Here is a 17,850-nt window from a genome sequence, read left to right as displayed (position 1 = left end):
ATTATAGATGAAAATTCGCAATTATTAACTTATTTATATATTTATATATATATCATTAATTCTCATTGTTGTTTTTTAATATTAGGTATGTTATATTTTAAAAAGTTTTAACTCTAGTTTTTCATTTTAGCTACATTAACTTAAAATATTATTAGAGATATGCATCAATTATTTAATATTATGTTATCAATATTTTAATTTATGAAATTGTAAACTAATTATAGATGAAAATATACAATAATTAACTCATTTATATATATATCATTAATTCTAATTGTTGTTTTTTTAATATTCGATATGTTATATTTTGAAAAGTTTTAACTCTAGTTTTTCATTTTAGCTACATTAACTTAAAATATTATTAGAGATATGCATCAATTATTAAATATTATGTTATCAATATTTTAATTTATGAAATTATAAAGAAATATACAATAATTAACTTATTTAAATTTCAAAAATACATAATTTTTTTTAATTTTAATATTGAAGCTAGATATGTCATATTTTTAATTAAAAATGAAACTTTATTAATCCGTATTAGTTATATTTGTTATAATATTTTTTGAACCATTAATCATTATTTGACAATATTTTAAAATTATAAACTGAGTAAAAATAAAAATAATTCTTAACTTATAAACTATTGATACATAAATATTCACAATAGGCTAGTATAAAGCATTTATCTATCATAAAATAAGCTAACAAGCTTTAAGTTTTATGAAAAAAATTATTAAAAATATATTTTTTGTTAGAAATTTACCCGTATTCGTGTAGAAGAGATTCAGTGTTTGTATTTCTTCTCCTAGAAGAGATCACTATAAGGAAGCAAAAAAAAAACAGTTAATCGATAAGTGAATATATATGATAAACTTACATGATTTGAATATATATTATTTACCGTGATGAATGCTAGAACTTTTTCTATATATAACAAGCTGAACAAACAATAAAAATGTTTAGAGGATTTTTTTTGTGTATTTTTTAGTTTGTAGTGAAATTTTGTAGCAAAAGCTGAGAGTAGATGGTGTAAGTTTGGCTCCTCCGGATTGTAAAGACCAAATATGAGAAAAAATAAATTTAAAAGAGAAAAAAGAAATAATTTGATTGGTTGTCAAAAAGCAGACCACTTTTCTGTGGACTGGACCACTTCTCTTGTGTGCATGGACTGCTTCGAACTGCGTTCCTTCTCTTTGTTCTGTCTGCTTTTACTTTTTCAAATTTTTAATATATATATTTTTAGTCCACTTTACTGAAGTCAGAAGCTGAATGGTAAATAAAGTGTGGACAAAACCACAAACGGACAAAACCGTGGAGTCGGTGGTAACCATTCACGACCTTAGAGAGTTAGAGATTTGAAATCGAACTAGACTTTACATCAAGATGAACATGTAGATGCTATGGGTATGAAACCAATAACAAAGTCTTCCTTCATACTTTGTTGGTACCTTCATCTGAATGGTATTAAATTGATTTCTCGTACATTTGTTGATGATATTGGCAAATTTGGAGTAACAATAATTAATAGATCTTAAGTATAGTATAATATACGTTTTGGTATATCAAACTGCTAAACTAAAAAATGTTTAAATCTTAAATTTATAGCCATTTACTAGATTGTAGGCTTGTAATTGTAGCTGCAAGAATTTAAATGAATAAAAGTAAGACAGTCTTATTTACACTCAACATAAAATTATGAAGCATGCATGAAGTGTATGAACTGTTTAAGTTTGATACAAAGGCCAAAGTGAAACAAGACCAACGGTAATCAATAAACTTTACAAACCATATCCAGCTAATTCTAATTGTTGTTTTTGATATTAGATATATCATATTTTGAAAAGTTTTAACTTTAGTTTTTCATTTTAGCTACATTAACTTAAAATATTATTAGAGATATGCATCAATTATTTAATATTATGTTATCAATATTTTAATTTATGAAATTGTAAACTAATTATAGATGAAAATTCACAATAATTAACTCATATATATATATATTATTAATTCTCATTGTTTTTTTTTAATATTAGATATGTTATATTTTGAAAAGTTTGAACTCTAGTTTTTCATTTTAGCTACATTAACTTAAAATATTATTAGAGATATGCATCAATTATTTAATATTATGTTATCAATATTTTAATTTATGAAACTGTAAACTAATTATAGATGAAAATATACAATAACTAACTCATATATATATATATATATATATATCATTAACTCTAATTGTTGTTTTTGAATATTAGATATGTTATATTTTGAGAAGTTTTAACTCTAGTTTTTCATTTTAGCTATATTAACTTAAAATATTATTAGAGATATGCATCAATTATTTAATATTATGTTATCAATATTTTAATTTATGAAATTGTAAAGAAATATACAATAATTAACTCATTTAAATTTCAAAAAATACATTTTTTTTAATTTTAATACTGAAGCTAGATATGTCATATTTTTAATAAAAAATGAAAATTTATTAATCCGTATTAGTTATATTTATTATAATATTTTTTGAACCATTAATCAATTATTTGACAATATTTTAAAATTATAAATTGAGTAAAAAAATAAATAATTCTTAACTTATAAACTATTGATACATAAATATTCACAATAGGCTAGTATAAAGCATTTATCTATCATAAAATAAGCTAACAAGCTTTAAGTTTTATGAAAAAAATTATTAAATTTTTTTTTTATAGAAATTTACCCGTATTCGTGTAGAAGGTTGAGATCCAGTGTTTGTATTTCTTCTCCTAGAAGACATCACTATAATGAAGCAAAAAAAAAACAGTTAATCGATAAGTGAATATATATGATAAACTTACATGATTTGAATATATATTATTTACCTTGATGAATGCTAGAACTTTTTTTTATATAACAAGCTGAACAAACAATAAAAATGTTAAAGGATTTTTTTTGTGTATTTTTTAGTTTGTAGTGAAATTTTGTAACAAAAGATGAGAGTAGATGGTGTAGGTTTGGTTCCTTCCGATTATAAAGACCAAATATGAGAAAAAAAATAAATTTAAAAGAAAAAAAGAAAAAAATTGATTGGTTGTCAAAAAGCAGACCACTTTTCTGTGGACTGGACCACTCATCTTGTGTGCATGGAGCCATGGACTGCTTCCAACTGTGTTCCTTCTCTTTTTCTGTTCGCTTTTACTTTTTCAAAATTTTAATATATATATTTTTTAGTCCACTTTACTAAGGTTAGAAGCTGAATAGTAAATAAAGTGTGGACAAAACCACAAACGGACAAAACCGCGGAGTCCGTGGTAACCATTCACGACTTTAGAGAGTTGAGAGATTTGAAATCGAATTAGACTTTACATCAAGATGAACATGTAGATGCTATGGGTATGAAACCAATAACAAAGTCTTCCTTCATAATTTGTTGGTACCTTCATCTGAATGGTATTTAAATTGATTTCTCGTACATTTGTCGATGATACCGGCAAATTTGGAGTAACGATAATTAATAGATCTTAAGTATAGTATAATATACGTTTTGGTATATCAAACTGCTAAACTAAAAAATGTTTAAAGCTTAAATTTATAGCCATTTACTAGATTGTAGGCTTGTAGTTGTAGCTGCGAGAATTTAAATGAATAAAAGTAAGACACTCTTATTTACACTCAACATAATTTTTTTTTTTTTTTTTTTTCCAAATAACTTTCATTTCATATCTTGTTTTCCAGAGAGAGACATCGGAACATACATTAGTGCCTCCTATATAAGTAACACCTACAACAAAAAAAGTACAAGAAAGAAAGGCAATCTAACAAATGATCACCACCAGAGCTCGTTAGACTTGAAACAATCAAAACCAAGTAACTAAGCTGTGTCTCGTGGATCCTGAGAAATAAAACATGGGACTTGAGATCTTGAGAAGGGCTCCAAGCGACTTCGGGTTATAACCTTGGTCTCGTTAATCAATACGCCCGGGGGACGGGAAACCGCATTGTGTAACCTTGAATTTCTCTCCTTCCAGAGTAGATAAACGACAGCTTGAAAGGCCAATCGTAATATCAATGCCACATTCTGATCTGCACAAGGATTCTTCAACCATATTAGTCCTTCAGGAAACAATATGGGAGGAGAAACCTCAGCCCTTGAGTAAAAATATCTCCACACTTCTGCTGAGTAGTCACAATCAAAGAATAAATGCTGCCTACATTCATCTTGTTGAGCACATAATAAACACAAAGATGGGACTGCCAATCCCCATCCTATAAGGCGATCCCTCGTATGAAGTCGATGTCTTGCCACAATCCAAGTAATGAAGGCATGTTTTGGTATCCTTCCCTTGAACCACACTGACTCATACCAATCCACTCTTTGCCCTCGGGGGTGCAGATACTCCCAAACTTTTGCTGTAGAGAACCTGCTAGAGGCCTCTGCATCACCAACTTTCCACAAAAAATGATCATCCTGCCCATCCACCTCCATGTTCACGACAGATGGGTCCGGAAGACAAGCCTTTACCAGCAAAATTATAGGATTCCTGCTACGACTTCCTGAAATCCACCAATTACCATTTCTGAATGCATCCGCCACAGTTGCATTCTTGGAAAGGCCCGTAACCGCCGGTCCTCTCTCACCTGCCAACTCCAGTAATAGCCCCAGACCCGTCCAGTTATCACTCTAGAAGTTGTAAGTAATACCTGTGCCCAATCTGCACACTATGAACTGTCTGGCCAGAGGACGTAGCTTGCATATGTTCTTCCATACCCAGCTACCAGAGGTGATATGCTCCATATGTTCTTCCATACCCAACATAAAATTATGAAGCATGCATGAAGTGTATGAACTGTTTAAGTTTGATACAAAGGCCAAAGTGAAACAAGACCAACGGTAATCAATAAACTGGAGAATACGAGTAAGAAAAACAACAAAAAGTCAAGAACTAGGAATCTGCACAGTTGAAGTTAAAGGGAACATGGTTTCGAGGAACAAGCGTGCACTTAAGAGGATGAGCCATGGTCAACGTTATTTTTCCAACAGCTTCATCCATGTTGACCTTATCTCCTTTGATCTTCCAGTCAAAGCATTGCAACATCACTCCAATCGCGGTTCCTACAGAGACATAAGCTAGATTTGCTCCAGGACAGCCTCTCCTTCCGCTCCCGACAGAAATGAATTTTAGGAGCTCTTCTTTTATCTCTTCCTTTTGGTTTGATATTGAAGAATCAAGAAACCTCTCTGGTTTAAACTCCAGCGGATCTTCCCAGTTAGCAGGATCTCTCATTTTGGCATAACCATTAACAATAAGTTTTGTCTTCTCCGGTATATAAAAGCCTCCGATATCACACCCTTCTTGAAACGTCCTTCCCAAAAGAGGGGCCGGAGGGTGCAATCTTATCCCTTCTTTAACGGTTGCTTGCAAGTAAGGGAGGTTCGGTAGATCCGTTTATTGAATCAACCTTGTCTTCCCTACGACAGAATCAATCTCTTCTTTCAATTTCTCAAGAATGTAAGAGTTGTTCATGATCTCCCCCATGATCCATTGTATAGTGTACGTCGAAGAGTCAGTGGCTGCAATCAAAAGATCCTGCAATAGCATACGTCTCTTAGTCAAGGAAAAATACAATGGTACGTGTTCGCTTGTGTTCTCAAATGAGGGAAACATTTACCACAAACAAGGACTTGATATGGTTTCTAGTGATCTTATACTCTGCGTTTTCGTCTCCACAAGCTTCCAACAAGACATCCATCATGTCAGAACCTTGATGATGCTCCTCTAGTACTGTCTCTTCGTATTCCACAAGAATCTTTTCCAACACCTCGTCAAACTTGTGAGAAACATTCATTAACTCCTTTCGAACAGAGAGATCCCTAGCTTCTTAAGCGGTTTGTGCAAGATGGCCGCTAAGAAAAGTTTCTTCGTCAAGGCATCTGACTTGGTCACCAAGCCTCTGATACACTCTGCTTCACCGTCTTCTTCTGAACAAATTCTCCCCATAATTATCTTGCAGATGCTGTTGTTAACTAGCTTCATAGCTTCCTCGACAATATCAACACTCTCCTTCTTCATCGATTTATCTAATAGGTTTAAGTAAAACCGCTCTAACTCTTTTGCACGGACGCCTTGTGATCTCTCGATTGCTTGAGGTCCAAGGAGCTTGGTGACGACAAGCTTCTTCATGAACTTCCAGTGATCTCCGTAAGGTGCTGTGAAGATGCCGAGAGAACTGAAGATGAGAAACCCCTCGTTCATAGGGAAGTTGCGTGAGGAAACGTTTACGTCTTGCGACCTAAAGATCTCATAGGCTATTGAGGAAGAAGAAACGAGCACTATGGGGACATTGAAGACACGGAGATAAAGCAGAGGTCCATACTTGGAGGAGAGTTTCTGTAAAGATTTGTGGATTAGAAGAGAGAGGAAAAGGTGAAGATGGCCAATGACCGGTAGAGATGGAGGGCTCGGAGGCAAATTGAAGCCATTCTTTGGTTTCTTGAAGAAGAGAGAGTAACACAAGAATGAAAGGAGACAGAGGAGGATTATGGTGAAACAGTTTTGGAAGTCAACGCTCATTATTGCTCCCATTGTTACTCAAACTGAAAAGGAAATGAGATGAAACAGAGTACTGTTTAGGGTTTGGGGTTTGGGGTTTAGGGTTTAGGGTTTAGGATAATGAACGGTCTCATGCTTAGTTTTTTAGGAGATATGATGAGGTTAAAATTGTTTGATAGTTAACAACGATTGTTTCACCAAAACACAAGTAGTTTTTAGTGGGCGTGTATAACTCATCATCCATGTGGATTTGATTTTAGAATAAATATCCATATAAGTATCCCCAAATAAGACATTAGTATCCACAAATATGTATCCACATAATAAGACATTTTTAGCATCCACATAACAATTAACAAATAATATTCAACTATAACTGGATAATTAGGTATTCATATATTTTTCTCTAATCATCCAAAAGTAAGTATTCATCTACATATGCTAACCATCCACATAATAGCGAACAATTATTCAAATATAAATAGATAATGTATAACTAATCAGTATCCATAGCACCTCATCCACATGATGGCATCAAATTTTCATTATACAAACCTAGTTTTTAAGACACAAATACAATCCGCTCCATACAAATTAATGGACACCAATTTTGTAAAGAATGTTGTCCACATAAACAATATATAATGGATAGTTTTTGGTTTAGAGTTTAGGATATGATATGATGAACGGTTTCATGCTTAGGTTTTTTGGGGATATGATGAGGTTAACATATTATGATAGTTAACAATGACTACTTCACCAAAACATAAGTAGTTTTTTAGTGGACGTGTATAACTCATCGTCTATGTGGACTTGATTTTAGAATAAGTATAGTATCCACATAATAAGAAATTTTTAGCATCCACATAACAATCAACAAATATTCAACTATAACTGCATAATATGTATTATAATTATTCATTTTAAATATAGTAAAATGGATCTCAAAATGTAGAAAAAATAAAATTATAATTAATGATAAAAAAAATAAAAAAAATATGTCATAATAATTAAATAAAGTGATTACAAAGAGTGTAGGAGAAAAAAAAAGTGAAGAATAGAAAAAGAAAATGTGATGAAGGTTATAACTCAACTTATATGATGAAGGTTAAAATAGTCTAGAAATTATGTAAAGTTGGAAAAAAGTGTCCCATGGACAAAAAGTATGTCAAATGAACATACTTTCATAGAAAGTGTGTCTCAATGCAAATCTCCCATTATAATATGACAATTCTTAAAGTCTTTGTTTATAGAAGAACATGGAAGAACAGACAGATGGAATCATTTCTTTTGAATAATACTTTAACTACTCTCATGTTCAAATCATTAATTAATAAATTTGTAGTCTCTCTTCCAAATTGACTAGACATATTCGAATATCGGAAAATAGGTCGGAAACGGATAATTTGAAACTTCAATTAATAGGACATGAAATTTTGGATAAAATGATGAATTTGGATAGCTAAAATCATTATCTAAACTTTCAAAGATTGAATAATAGCCAACTTTTGAACCGGTATTTTGGGAAACTCCAATATTTTTAAAAAAATTCTGATAATTTTGGAAAAAGAAAACTTTAAATAATTTTTTGTGAGAGAAATACAAAATTTTTGTCCCAAATCTGTTGAAATATATTAATTTTCTTAAACAAAACAACAAAACTAGGGGTGACTACATAACCACTAGGGGCTACTAACATCTAATATAATAAAGTAGGGTTACACCCTCTAAGAAACTTTGGGTCTGAATGGTAACCGCGTATTTGGTTGTGCGGAGAAAGCGGTTTGATAGTACGGCACGAGTCAACTGCGGTTCGTGCGGGAGAAAAGTATTTGCGGGACAAGTACGGTTTATGCAAAATAAGCGGTTCAAAATAAAGTTTGATTGGTAAAAACACTATTTGCGGTATTTAAAAATATGTGAATGGTAAAATAGATAAAAGTAGTGGGAATAATATATATTAACATACAAACTGGATTTATTAATCAACTAAATCAATCTTTATAATTTGAAATCCATTAAATCATTTAAGAAACTGAATCTATAACATTTACATCATCATTATAATTTAGAATCCATTACTTTATTTAATAAATGTGTTTTTGTATTACACCATCTAACAAATACATTGTAAACCAATGTCATCTCATAGTGTTTGAAAAATTGATTATATACATATATATAAATGAGAGAGGAGAGGTATATAGAAGATAGAAGAGTCTTTATTTCCATTTATTACTGCATTAGTATATTTTTAAAAAGTAATATAAATATATATATATACACTGCTTTGGATATTTTAATAATTCTATTACCTGCGTTATTCACAAAACCGCTGGGTAAAACATGTGTTTCTTTGGAATAGCAGTTTAGTGCATTATCCAACAGGTAATCTGCGATCTCTTCTTTTTTAAAAAAAACATAAATTTGAAAAAATGTTTTGATTGGTGTCAAAGTGCGGTTTTGTAAAAAAAAAAAGTGAAAACCGCTTCTTTAATGCTTCCAATCACTACCTCATATCTATATGCCACGTGACACCTCTGAATCTTCTGTTTTTTTTTTTAATAATGGTTTATCTCATGTTTAAGCTATTGATAATAGACTGTAAATCATTATGGGCCCCCGAATTTTGTCGACTTCTCAAAGAAAAACCGACAGAATCTCTGAATTCTGACTTTTCCTCTTCCTCGCCTCTCTCTCTTCCCCACCCCTTCCCCTTATCTGTTCAATTCCGCAAGATTTCGAATCAGCCGAGTCGAAGGGAATCCCGACATCTCCATTCTTCCACAGCTTGACATATGGCTACTGTAAAACCGACACCTGTCCAAAAAACTTATTCACCAAAATTTTAACTAAACTACCAAGAAAGCACATTTAATCAAATACATATAACTCACATTTTAAATATAAAACTAAAAAAAATAAATTCAATTAATCCACAAATAAGATATTTAATCATACACTTTAAAATTAAACTTTCTTATATAACAAAGTAGGATACCTCCTAAAACTTTCTTTCACAACTACTGTAAAACCGACACTTGTCCAAAAAACTTATTCACCAAAAAATTAACTAAACTACCAATAAAACATATTTAATCAAATAAATATAACTCACACTTTATAAATGTAAAAATAAAAAAAATAAATTTTCAATTAATCCAAAAATAAGACATTTAATCATACACTTTAAAATTAAGCTTTACTATAAACCTAAAAAAAAATTTCAATTAAACCATAAGTAAAACACTTTTTTTTTAACACCTCATTCATTCATTGATTCAGAATCTTGTACAAGAGTTGATACATTAGAGATACACCAACACTAAGTAAATCAAAATACATATCCACAAATACATAAACAATCAATAAAAAAAAACGATAGAGAAGTGAATTTCCACGATGCTTTGGAAACCGAAACCTTACTCGCCAACAGATTAATAAATCTGTTTCTTTCCTTCTCTAGAATCAATCCCAAAGTTATGAGATCGTCGTTCTTGACTATCTTCTCACGGAAGAAACTCCACAGTCGTCTAATATTACTGATGATACTCAATATCTTCTCTTGCATTAATTCTTCGATTCTCCGTAAGTTTGCTATGCCTGGATCCCAAATTCGCCGATCGATATGCCATAAATCTCTTTCAACTTTATACTCAATCCCTTTCAGTAAACGGATGATGGATATTGGGCATCATGAAAAATAGGGAAATCTTTAACGGAGATAACGGGCTCGTCGTATGTTGAATCAAGTAACCAAAGAATTCTAACGAACCAAGAATGAATTACCTCCCTAAAGAGAGGAAGATGCTGGAAACAATTGCGTTTCCACTTTCTAAAAGAAAAATCCCAAATTGAGATTACATAAACTATTTGCTAAAGAGAACTCGAAATGGTACCTCCTGCTTCACGGTTTGGCAACAATTTTGCATGGAACTGATAATCAATTGTGAACATGAACACAAACGCTACCACAATGCGAAAGAAGGAGATAGATCGGAAACAAATCCGATATAAGCGAGTGTCTTCCATGGCAATTATTAAAAACAGAAGATGAAAACATACTAAAAAACAAAGAAGAACCACCGGCAAGCAGTGGCGGATCTAGCCAAACTTGACACCAGGTGCAAAAAACTATAAAAGTGGAACATAGAGGGTGTCGAACCCAAGACCTCAAAATCTAATCTGGTGCACTCTTACCATTAGGCCGGCGGCCTGTCAAAGGCAATGAAGAAAACGGTTTTATTAGATCCCCTTTTGTGTCACTGGAGAGAGTTTAAGGTTTTTATTTTATTTTGGAAACTTAGTCTAGATTTTAATCAAATCTAAGTAAAACACATTTTATCTTATACATTTAACTCACAATTTAATATAAAACTGAAAAAAAAACATTTTCAATCAAACCACAAATAAAACACATTCAATCATTTAAATTTTACTCACCCTTTAATATAAAGCTAAAAAGGTTCAATCAAAACAATAAATAAAACACATTTGATCATATACATTTAACTCACACTTTAAGAGGGGGTTATTGGTTCTATGATTTTAATGGATTTGGAAATCCAGACAAAAATCATGTGTTATTCAATCATTGATTTTAAAATACTTATCAAAATGATGTGTTATTGGTTCTATGATTTACAAATACTTGTTAAAATCCCATGTTATTCATTTAATGATTTGTTTTTGGATTTCAAAATCCACATTATGTTTTAAATGGATTTGTATGGATTTGAAAGTGTAAAATAGAAGGATTCAAATCCAAGGATAAAACATGTTATTTCAAAATCCATGTGTTTTGATTTCTAGAATTTACAATTCCATATGAATTTAGAAATCACCCATCCAATAACACCCCCTAATATTACAACTGAAATAAAATAAAAATATTTCCAACATAACCATAAATAAAACACATTTTGTCATATGAAACTAAAAAACTATTTCTAATGAAACACCAAATAAAATACATTCAAACATATAAATTTAACTCACACTTTAATATAAAATTGATAAAAAAATTTCCAATTAAACCATACATAAAACACTTTTAATAATAGAAATTTCACTCACACTTTAATATAAATCTAAAATAAAATTAAAAAAATTCAATCAAAACATAAATAAAACACATTTAATCATATACATCTAACTCACACTTCGATATTAAAAATGAACTAAAATAAATTTGCATTAACTTTATTTCTCCACTCAATTTTATTCAACACACAATAAATTAGAATTAACTTCCATACTTTTTAGTTTCTAAACTGTAACTCTCATCACTTCCCATCCTATAATACTCATTTTCATTCTCTCATTCTCTTTCACTTCATCTTAGATATTATGCATTTTTGTGTTTTTTTGTTGGTTGGTTGGTTAGTTATTGTTGTATGTGTTAAAAAAACAAATTATATATTATTTTAAAAGTTTGATTATAGATTGAAATCAAACTTTAATATAAAACTAAAAAGATATTTCCAATTAAACCATAAATTAAACAAATTTTGTCATTGAACAAATTTTTTTTTCAAATAAACCACAAATAAAACACATTTAATTTAACTCATGACTTAATATAGAAAACAATCTCCAATTAAATCACAAATAAAACACTTTAATCATAGAAGTTTAACTCACACTTTAATATAAAGCACAAAAACAAAAATTCAATCAAACCATAAATAAAACAGATTTAATCATATACATTTAACTCACTCTTTAATATAAAAACTGAAATAAAATAAATTTTCATTAACTATATTTCTCTATTCAATTTTATTCAACATATAATAAATTACAATTAACTCCCATACTTTTTGTTTCTAAATTGTAACTCCCATGAATTCCCATCCTATGAATACTCATTTTCTCATTCTCTTTCACTCATTCTTAAATATTATACATTTTTTTGTGTTTTTTGTTGGTTGGTTGTTATTGTTGTATGTGACAAAAAAAACAAAATTTAATATTATTAGAAAAGGTTAATTCTAAATTTTAACTTTAGATACTATATGATATGTATCTTACATTTTTTTTTGAAGATACATTTCTATTGTCCTTAAAACAAACATTTTCAAAATCAACCTATTACAACTTACATACAACTTTTNTTTTTTTTTTTTTTTTTTTTTGTCAAACCCAAAAGTGGGAGCTGATTAATTAAATCGGAAATGGTAAAGGTATAAACCGATCTGAGGGCTGATTTTGCCAGTTCATCAGCTTGATAATTGTCTTTTCGACTTACAAAGGAGAAAGAAATTTCCTCAAATGAAAGAGATAAGGTCAGGATGTCATGAAGAATCCCGTAGAGCTCCCTCGATGGAGTCTCCGAAACGATGGCTTTGATCAACAGTTGTGAATCTGATGCCAGAGAGAGTTTTTGGAAGCCTAGATCTAGGGCTTGTTGTATTGCCAAGTATACTGCAGTCGCTTCGGCCAAGATTGGAGATGCGACGTTTGGAGCTGTTGCTTTGTTCTGCAATACCGATGATGCTGAATGGTTGATAAAGATCCATCCGAATCCCGCCTCCTGTGATTCCGCTCTCCATGCCGCATCTGTGAAGCAGGAGATAGTATCCATTCTAATCGCTGCCTGATGGGGTTCTCTTTGGGATTGCGGAGGTGGGGGATGCTGAATTTGAGCTGAGATCCACTCTCTTGCACTGATGATGGCCTGGGAAACTACTTCTCGAGGTAGGATTTGCTTTTTCTCAAACAGTTTTTTGTTTCGGGCAGTCCAAATATTCCATAAGATCCAAGGGGACAGAGGCTCCTTTCCAACACCCACCGGAGGGAGGTTGATTCCCAAGTTTACTAATTTGAGTCCCTGCTGCAGGGAAGTAATGCGAGCAGGTGTAATCGTGGTTTTATATGGAGTTTGATCCCATACCTGGACAGCGAAAGAGCAGTGGAATAGTACATGCAGGGTTGATTCCTCTTGGAGGCAGTGAGGACACACAGCAGCTGCATTCACTCCTCGACTCTTTAGATTTTCTCCTACCGGAAGGGTTTCATTTAGAGCTTTCCAGAGGAAGAATTTTATCTTCGAGATACAGTCAAGGTTCCAAACTGCCTTGTACCAGTTAAAAGGATGTGCTATCACTTGTTGTGAAGGGAGAGCATCTTCTTGGTTGGATGCAGCCATATAGCCTGACTTTGTCGTATAAAATTCCTGAATTGGTAAGTAGCCATAAATTGCAGTCTTTGGCTCCTTTTTTGCTTTGTCGGAATGCAAGAATATCCTTTTCATACGCTGGTAACACTTTTTTGATCTCCTCCTGGTTCCAGGTTTTTGTGATGCGGCATATAAGGCTACTGACTCGCAAGTCCATTGCAGACTCTGAAGGTGGTCCCATGGGGATGATTCTCTGCGAGAGAGAAATCCATGGTTCGTACCACATCAGAGTCTCGTTTCCATCTCCGATAGCCTTTCCTAAGTGGGGTTTTAAAAGGTCTCGACCAATGTAGATGCCACGCCAACCATGCGAAGCTGAGTTAGGCACTGAGCGTTCAAGAAAGGGGGTTGTGCTGCAGTATTTCCCAAGTAAAACTCTTGCAAGGAGACACTCTGGTTTTGTCATGATTCTCCATCTCTATGTTGCATGGAAATTCTTTTTTAGGTGCGTTTCCCGTTTCCGAAACGTTTCGGAAACGGAAACTCGTGGAAACTCGGAAACAAGCCATAGAAACACGATTCCTAAAAATCTCTGTTTGGAAACACGATGGAAACTCCGTTTCCGTTTTGGAAACGCGACAGAAACTCTTTTTTTTTTTAATTTCAAAATTTGATAAATAAATAAATTGAAAATATAAAATTCATGATACATATAATGATAAAAAATATTATATAATTAGTAGTTTAAAAGTTAAAATCCCTAAATATATGGTGATGCTAGTCAAAAAATTTGATTTTGAATTTTTTTTACAGTTTTACTTTTAATTAAACTATTTACAGATTTTGAATTTGTGTTGTTTCAGATTTTTTTTAATATGGTTTTTATGTTTGGAGATTTATTAAATATATATATATATATATAATATATCTATATATAGATACGTTTCCAATTCCTAATTTTTGAAAAAAACCGTTTCCCGTTTCCGAAACGTTTTGTTTCCGCGTATCCGTTTCTGTTTCCATGCAACATAGCTCCAGCTAACCTTTGCGAGGAGTGCATCATTGAAGTTTGGTATATCTCTAAAGCCTAAACCGCCTTTTCCTTTGTCTTTTGTGAGTTTTGACCATGCCACCTAACACATCTTTCTATTTTCTTCAGATGAGTCCCACCAGAATCTCGTATGCATTGATTGGATTCTTTTAGCCAAGGAGCCTGGGATCTTAAAACACGATATGGTGTATGTTGGCATCGCAGATAGCACCGACTTCAGCATGGTAGCTTTTCCAGCGGTAGACATTGGTCTTGAGGACCAGCTTTTGGCTCTTTGACGGATTTGGTCAGTGATCAGGTTGAACATATCCTTCTTTTTCTTTCCAAAGGATTCTGGTAGACCCAAATATTTGCCTAAACCTCCTACTCCTTGAATCCCTAGGATTTGCTGGGCTTTCTCCTTTGTTGCTTCTGGAGTTTTTTTTGAGAAGGTAATGGCTGACTTATTTTTATTTATCAATTGTCCTGAGGCAGCTTCATACTTGTGAATAATGTTCATTAGTGTTCTGCAGCTCTCTTGGTCTGACCGACAGAAAAACATCATGTCATCTGCAAAGAGGAGATGGTTCACTCGTGGACTCCCCAATACCACTCTAATACCCGGTAAAGTTCCTTCATCTTAAGCTTTACGACATAACCCTGAAAGGACTTCGCTGCATAAAATGAACAGGTAAGGGTTAACTTGTCCTTGTGCTGCTCCATTGAGTAAAAAGGAGTAGGAAACCGTAGATATACATTGCATTATTCACCTAACCCAAATCGGGTGGAAACCAATTCTCTCCATCACAGACTTAATGAATTCCCACTCTAGCATATCATAGGCTTTACTCATATCTGTCTTCACAGCCATGTAGCATCGTTCTTTCGCTCATGATGTTTTCAAGTAGTGTAGGGTTTCATGTGTAATGAGCACATTGTCAGTGATTGCTCTTTGTGGTACAAAAGCTGATTGATTTTCTGAAATTATCTCATGTAGCACAGGTTGGAGCCGTTTTGCTAGGAGCTTGGAGATGATCTTATAAAGGATGGAGCAGAGAGAAATAGGTCTGTAGTCTACCATTAGCTTTGGACTTTGGACTTTCGGGATCAGTCTTATATGCGTATGATTGATGTTTATGATAGAAGCATCAGAAGAGAAAAAAGTTTGAACCGCAGAGACTATTTGTGATCCAACTGTATCCCAGTGGGACTGGAAAAAACTGGCCGAGAACCCATCCAGACCAGGTGCTTTATCAGCATGAATTGCAAAACAAGCTTTTTTAATTTCCTCAGAAGTTGGGATCCTTATTAGCCTTTCATTTGTTTCTGATGAGATGCAGGGTTGGAGAGCCTCATGGGTGAGTGAGCAGTGATCCCCTTCTCAGGATGTGAAGAGCTTTTGAAAGTAGTCAGAGATTACCAAGAGGATCTTCTCTTCTTCATAGTGAGGTAAGCCATCCTCGTCTTCTACTACCAAGAACTTGTTGATTGCTGCTCTTTCTCTAGTTACCGCATGGAAATAACTAGAATTTTGGTCTCCTAGGGCTAACCAAAGATTTCTATTCCTTTGTTTCCAGAAATCCTCCTCCGCTTTGTAGGCTTTCAACAGGGCAAGGTTTATGTTGGATATACCGATGGGGTTTGAGTCCTGGTCTGTCATTAGCTTTTCCAGTTGTTGTTTATACACCTCTATTTGTTTCTTGCTGTCCTGATGTTTTTTCTTTGTCCAGGAGATAATATCAATGCGGCATCTCTTTATCTTTTCCTCCACAGTTTCGAAACAGTCTCGTGCCCAGGCAGCTTGTACCATGGCTTGGATATCCTTGTTACCTTTTAAACGCCTATCATATCTAAAAATTCCCTTCTTTTTTTTTTGATAGGTCGAGACAGGTGAGCAGCGGTCAATGGTCAGAACCTTCAAAACGCAGGTAGTTGCTATGACTGTAGGGGTAAACTTCCACCCATGCACTGTTTGACATAGCTCTGTCTAATCTGCAGTGTATTAAATGATCATGTCTTTGTCCCCAACAGGATAGAAAATTACCTGAATGTCGTAAGTCATAAAGGTCACACTCAGACATAAAGGATCGGATATCAACGAAGGTTCCCTCATGCCGCAAAGGTCCTCATTGCTTCTCAAAAGAGTCAATTATGTCGTTGAAATCGCATGTTAGAAACCAAGGATCCTCCCGTGTGGATCCCAACAGAGTAAGTTGTTCCCAAACTTCTTTTCTTTTTGTTCTTTCCGGTTCTCCATAGATTAAGGTAGCAAAAAACTTTTTTCCTAAGGTTGTTATCTATGTGTCGATGAAGTTCTGGCAGGTGGATAGAATTGTAAGCTCAAGATCATAGAGCTAGGCCTCCACCTCCTGGGCTGTGGGGAGGGATTAGTATGTGTGAGGGAAGATTCATCCATTGTAGGTGCTGTTCCACAAAAACATCAGGATTTTTTGTTTCCATGAGGAATAGGATGTCAGGTGAGATGGTGGAATGCATCCCCCGTAAACGCTGACCTGTTATGGGATTCTCCAACCCACAACAGTTCCAGCTCATAATCTTTAAGGAAAAGGATCTGGTGGATTGTGAAAATCCACCTTCTTCTTTACCAAGGCAGGTATGAGAGTAGTTTATGGGGTTCCCCCTTTAGCAGTAGCATTGACTTGGGTTTCCTTTTGGTTCGTCGTTCTTTGAGTGGTTGGGCCTCCTGTAGGAGCATTTCGTGAGGTAGAGCCACGCTGGTAAGTGGTCTTTTTTGGGGAACCATTAGCCAGATTCCTTTTTTGACTTTTAGCACCCACTAACTTCATTGTTTGCTTTGTAGAAGTTTTTGCGAGCGGAGGTCTGCCTCTACCTCTCTTAGTTTTGTTTGCCGTTGCCTCCATTGGTCGGGGGCTCTGGTCACTCAACGATGGTCTTACATGGGTTGCAGGATGTTATGAGGGGAATTTTAATGACCCTCACCAAGGGGTAAATTTTCAACATCAAATTTGAAACCAAAGGACCGAGAAAAGAAGCTATTAACGAAAGCAGAAAGATCGTTGAAAGAAAGTTCGAGAAATTTTGGAGGAATCAAAGGATAGCCGAATCGACTGAGACGTACCGCCTACGTCGTTCGCGTCGTACCGCTTACATCGTCCGAGGTGTATCGTCCGAGAGCTGCCGAGACC

At 33.6% G+C, this 17,850-nt stretch overlaps 1 pseudogene; it reads right to left on the bottom strand.

The window, feature by feature from the left end:
• On the bottom strand, window positions 4,926–6,566 carry LOC104789306 (annotated as a pseudogene).

This window comes from Camelina sativa, chromosome 5, assembly GCF_000633955.1.
Source record: "Camelina sativa cultivar DH55 chromosome 5, Cs, whole genome shotgun sequence".
Taxonomy (NCBI): Eukaryota; Viridiplantae; Streptophyta; class Magnoliopsida; order Brassicales; family Brassicaceae; genus Camelina; species Camelina sativa.
This window is presented reverse-complemented; position numbering and strand designations above follow the sequence as displayed.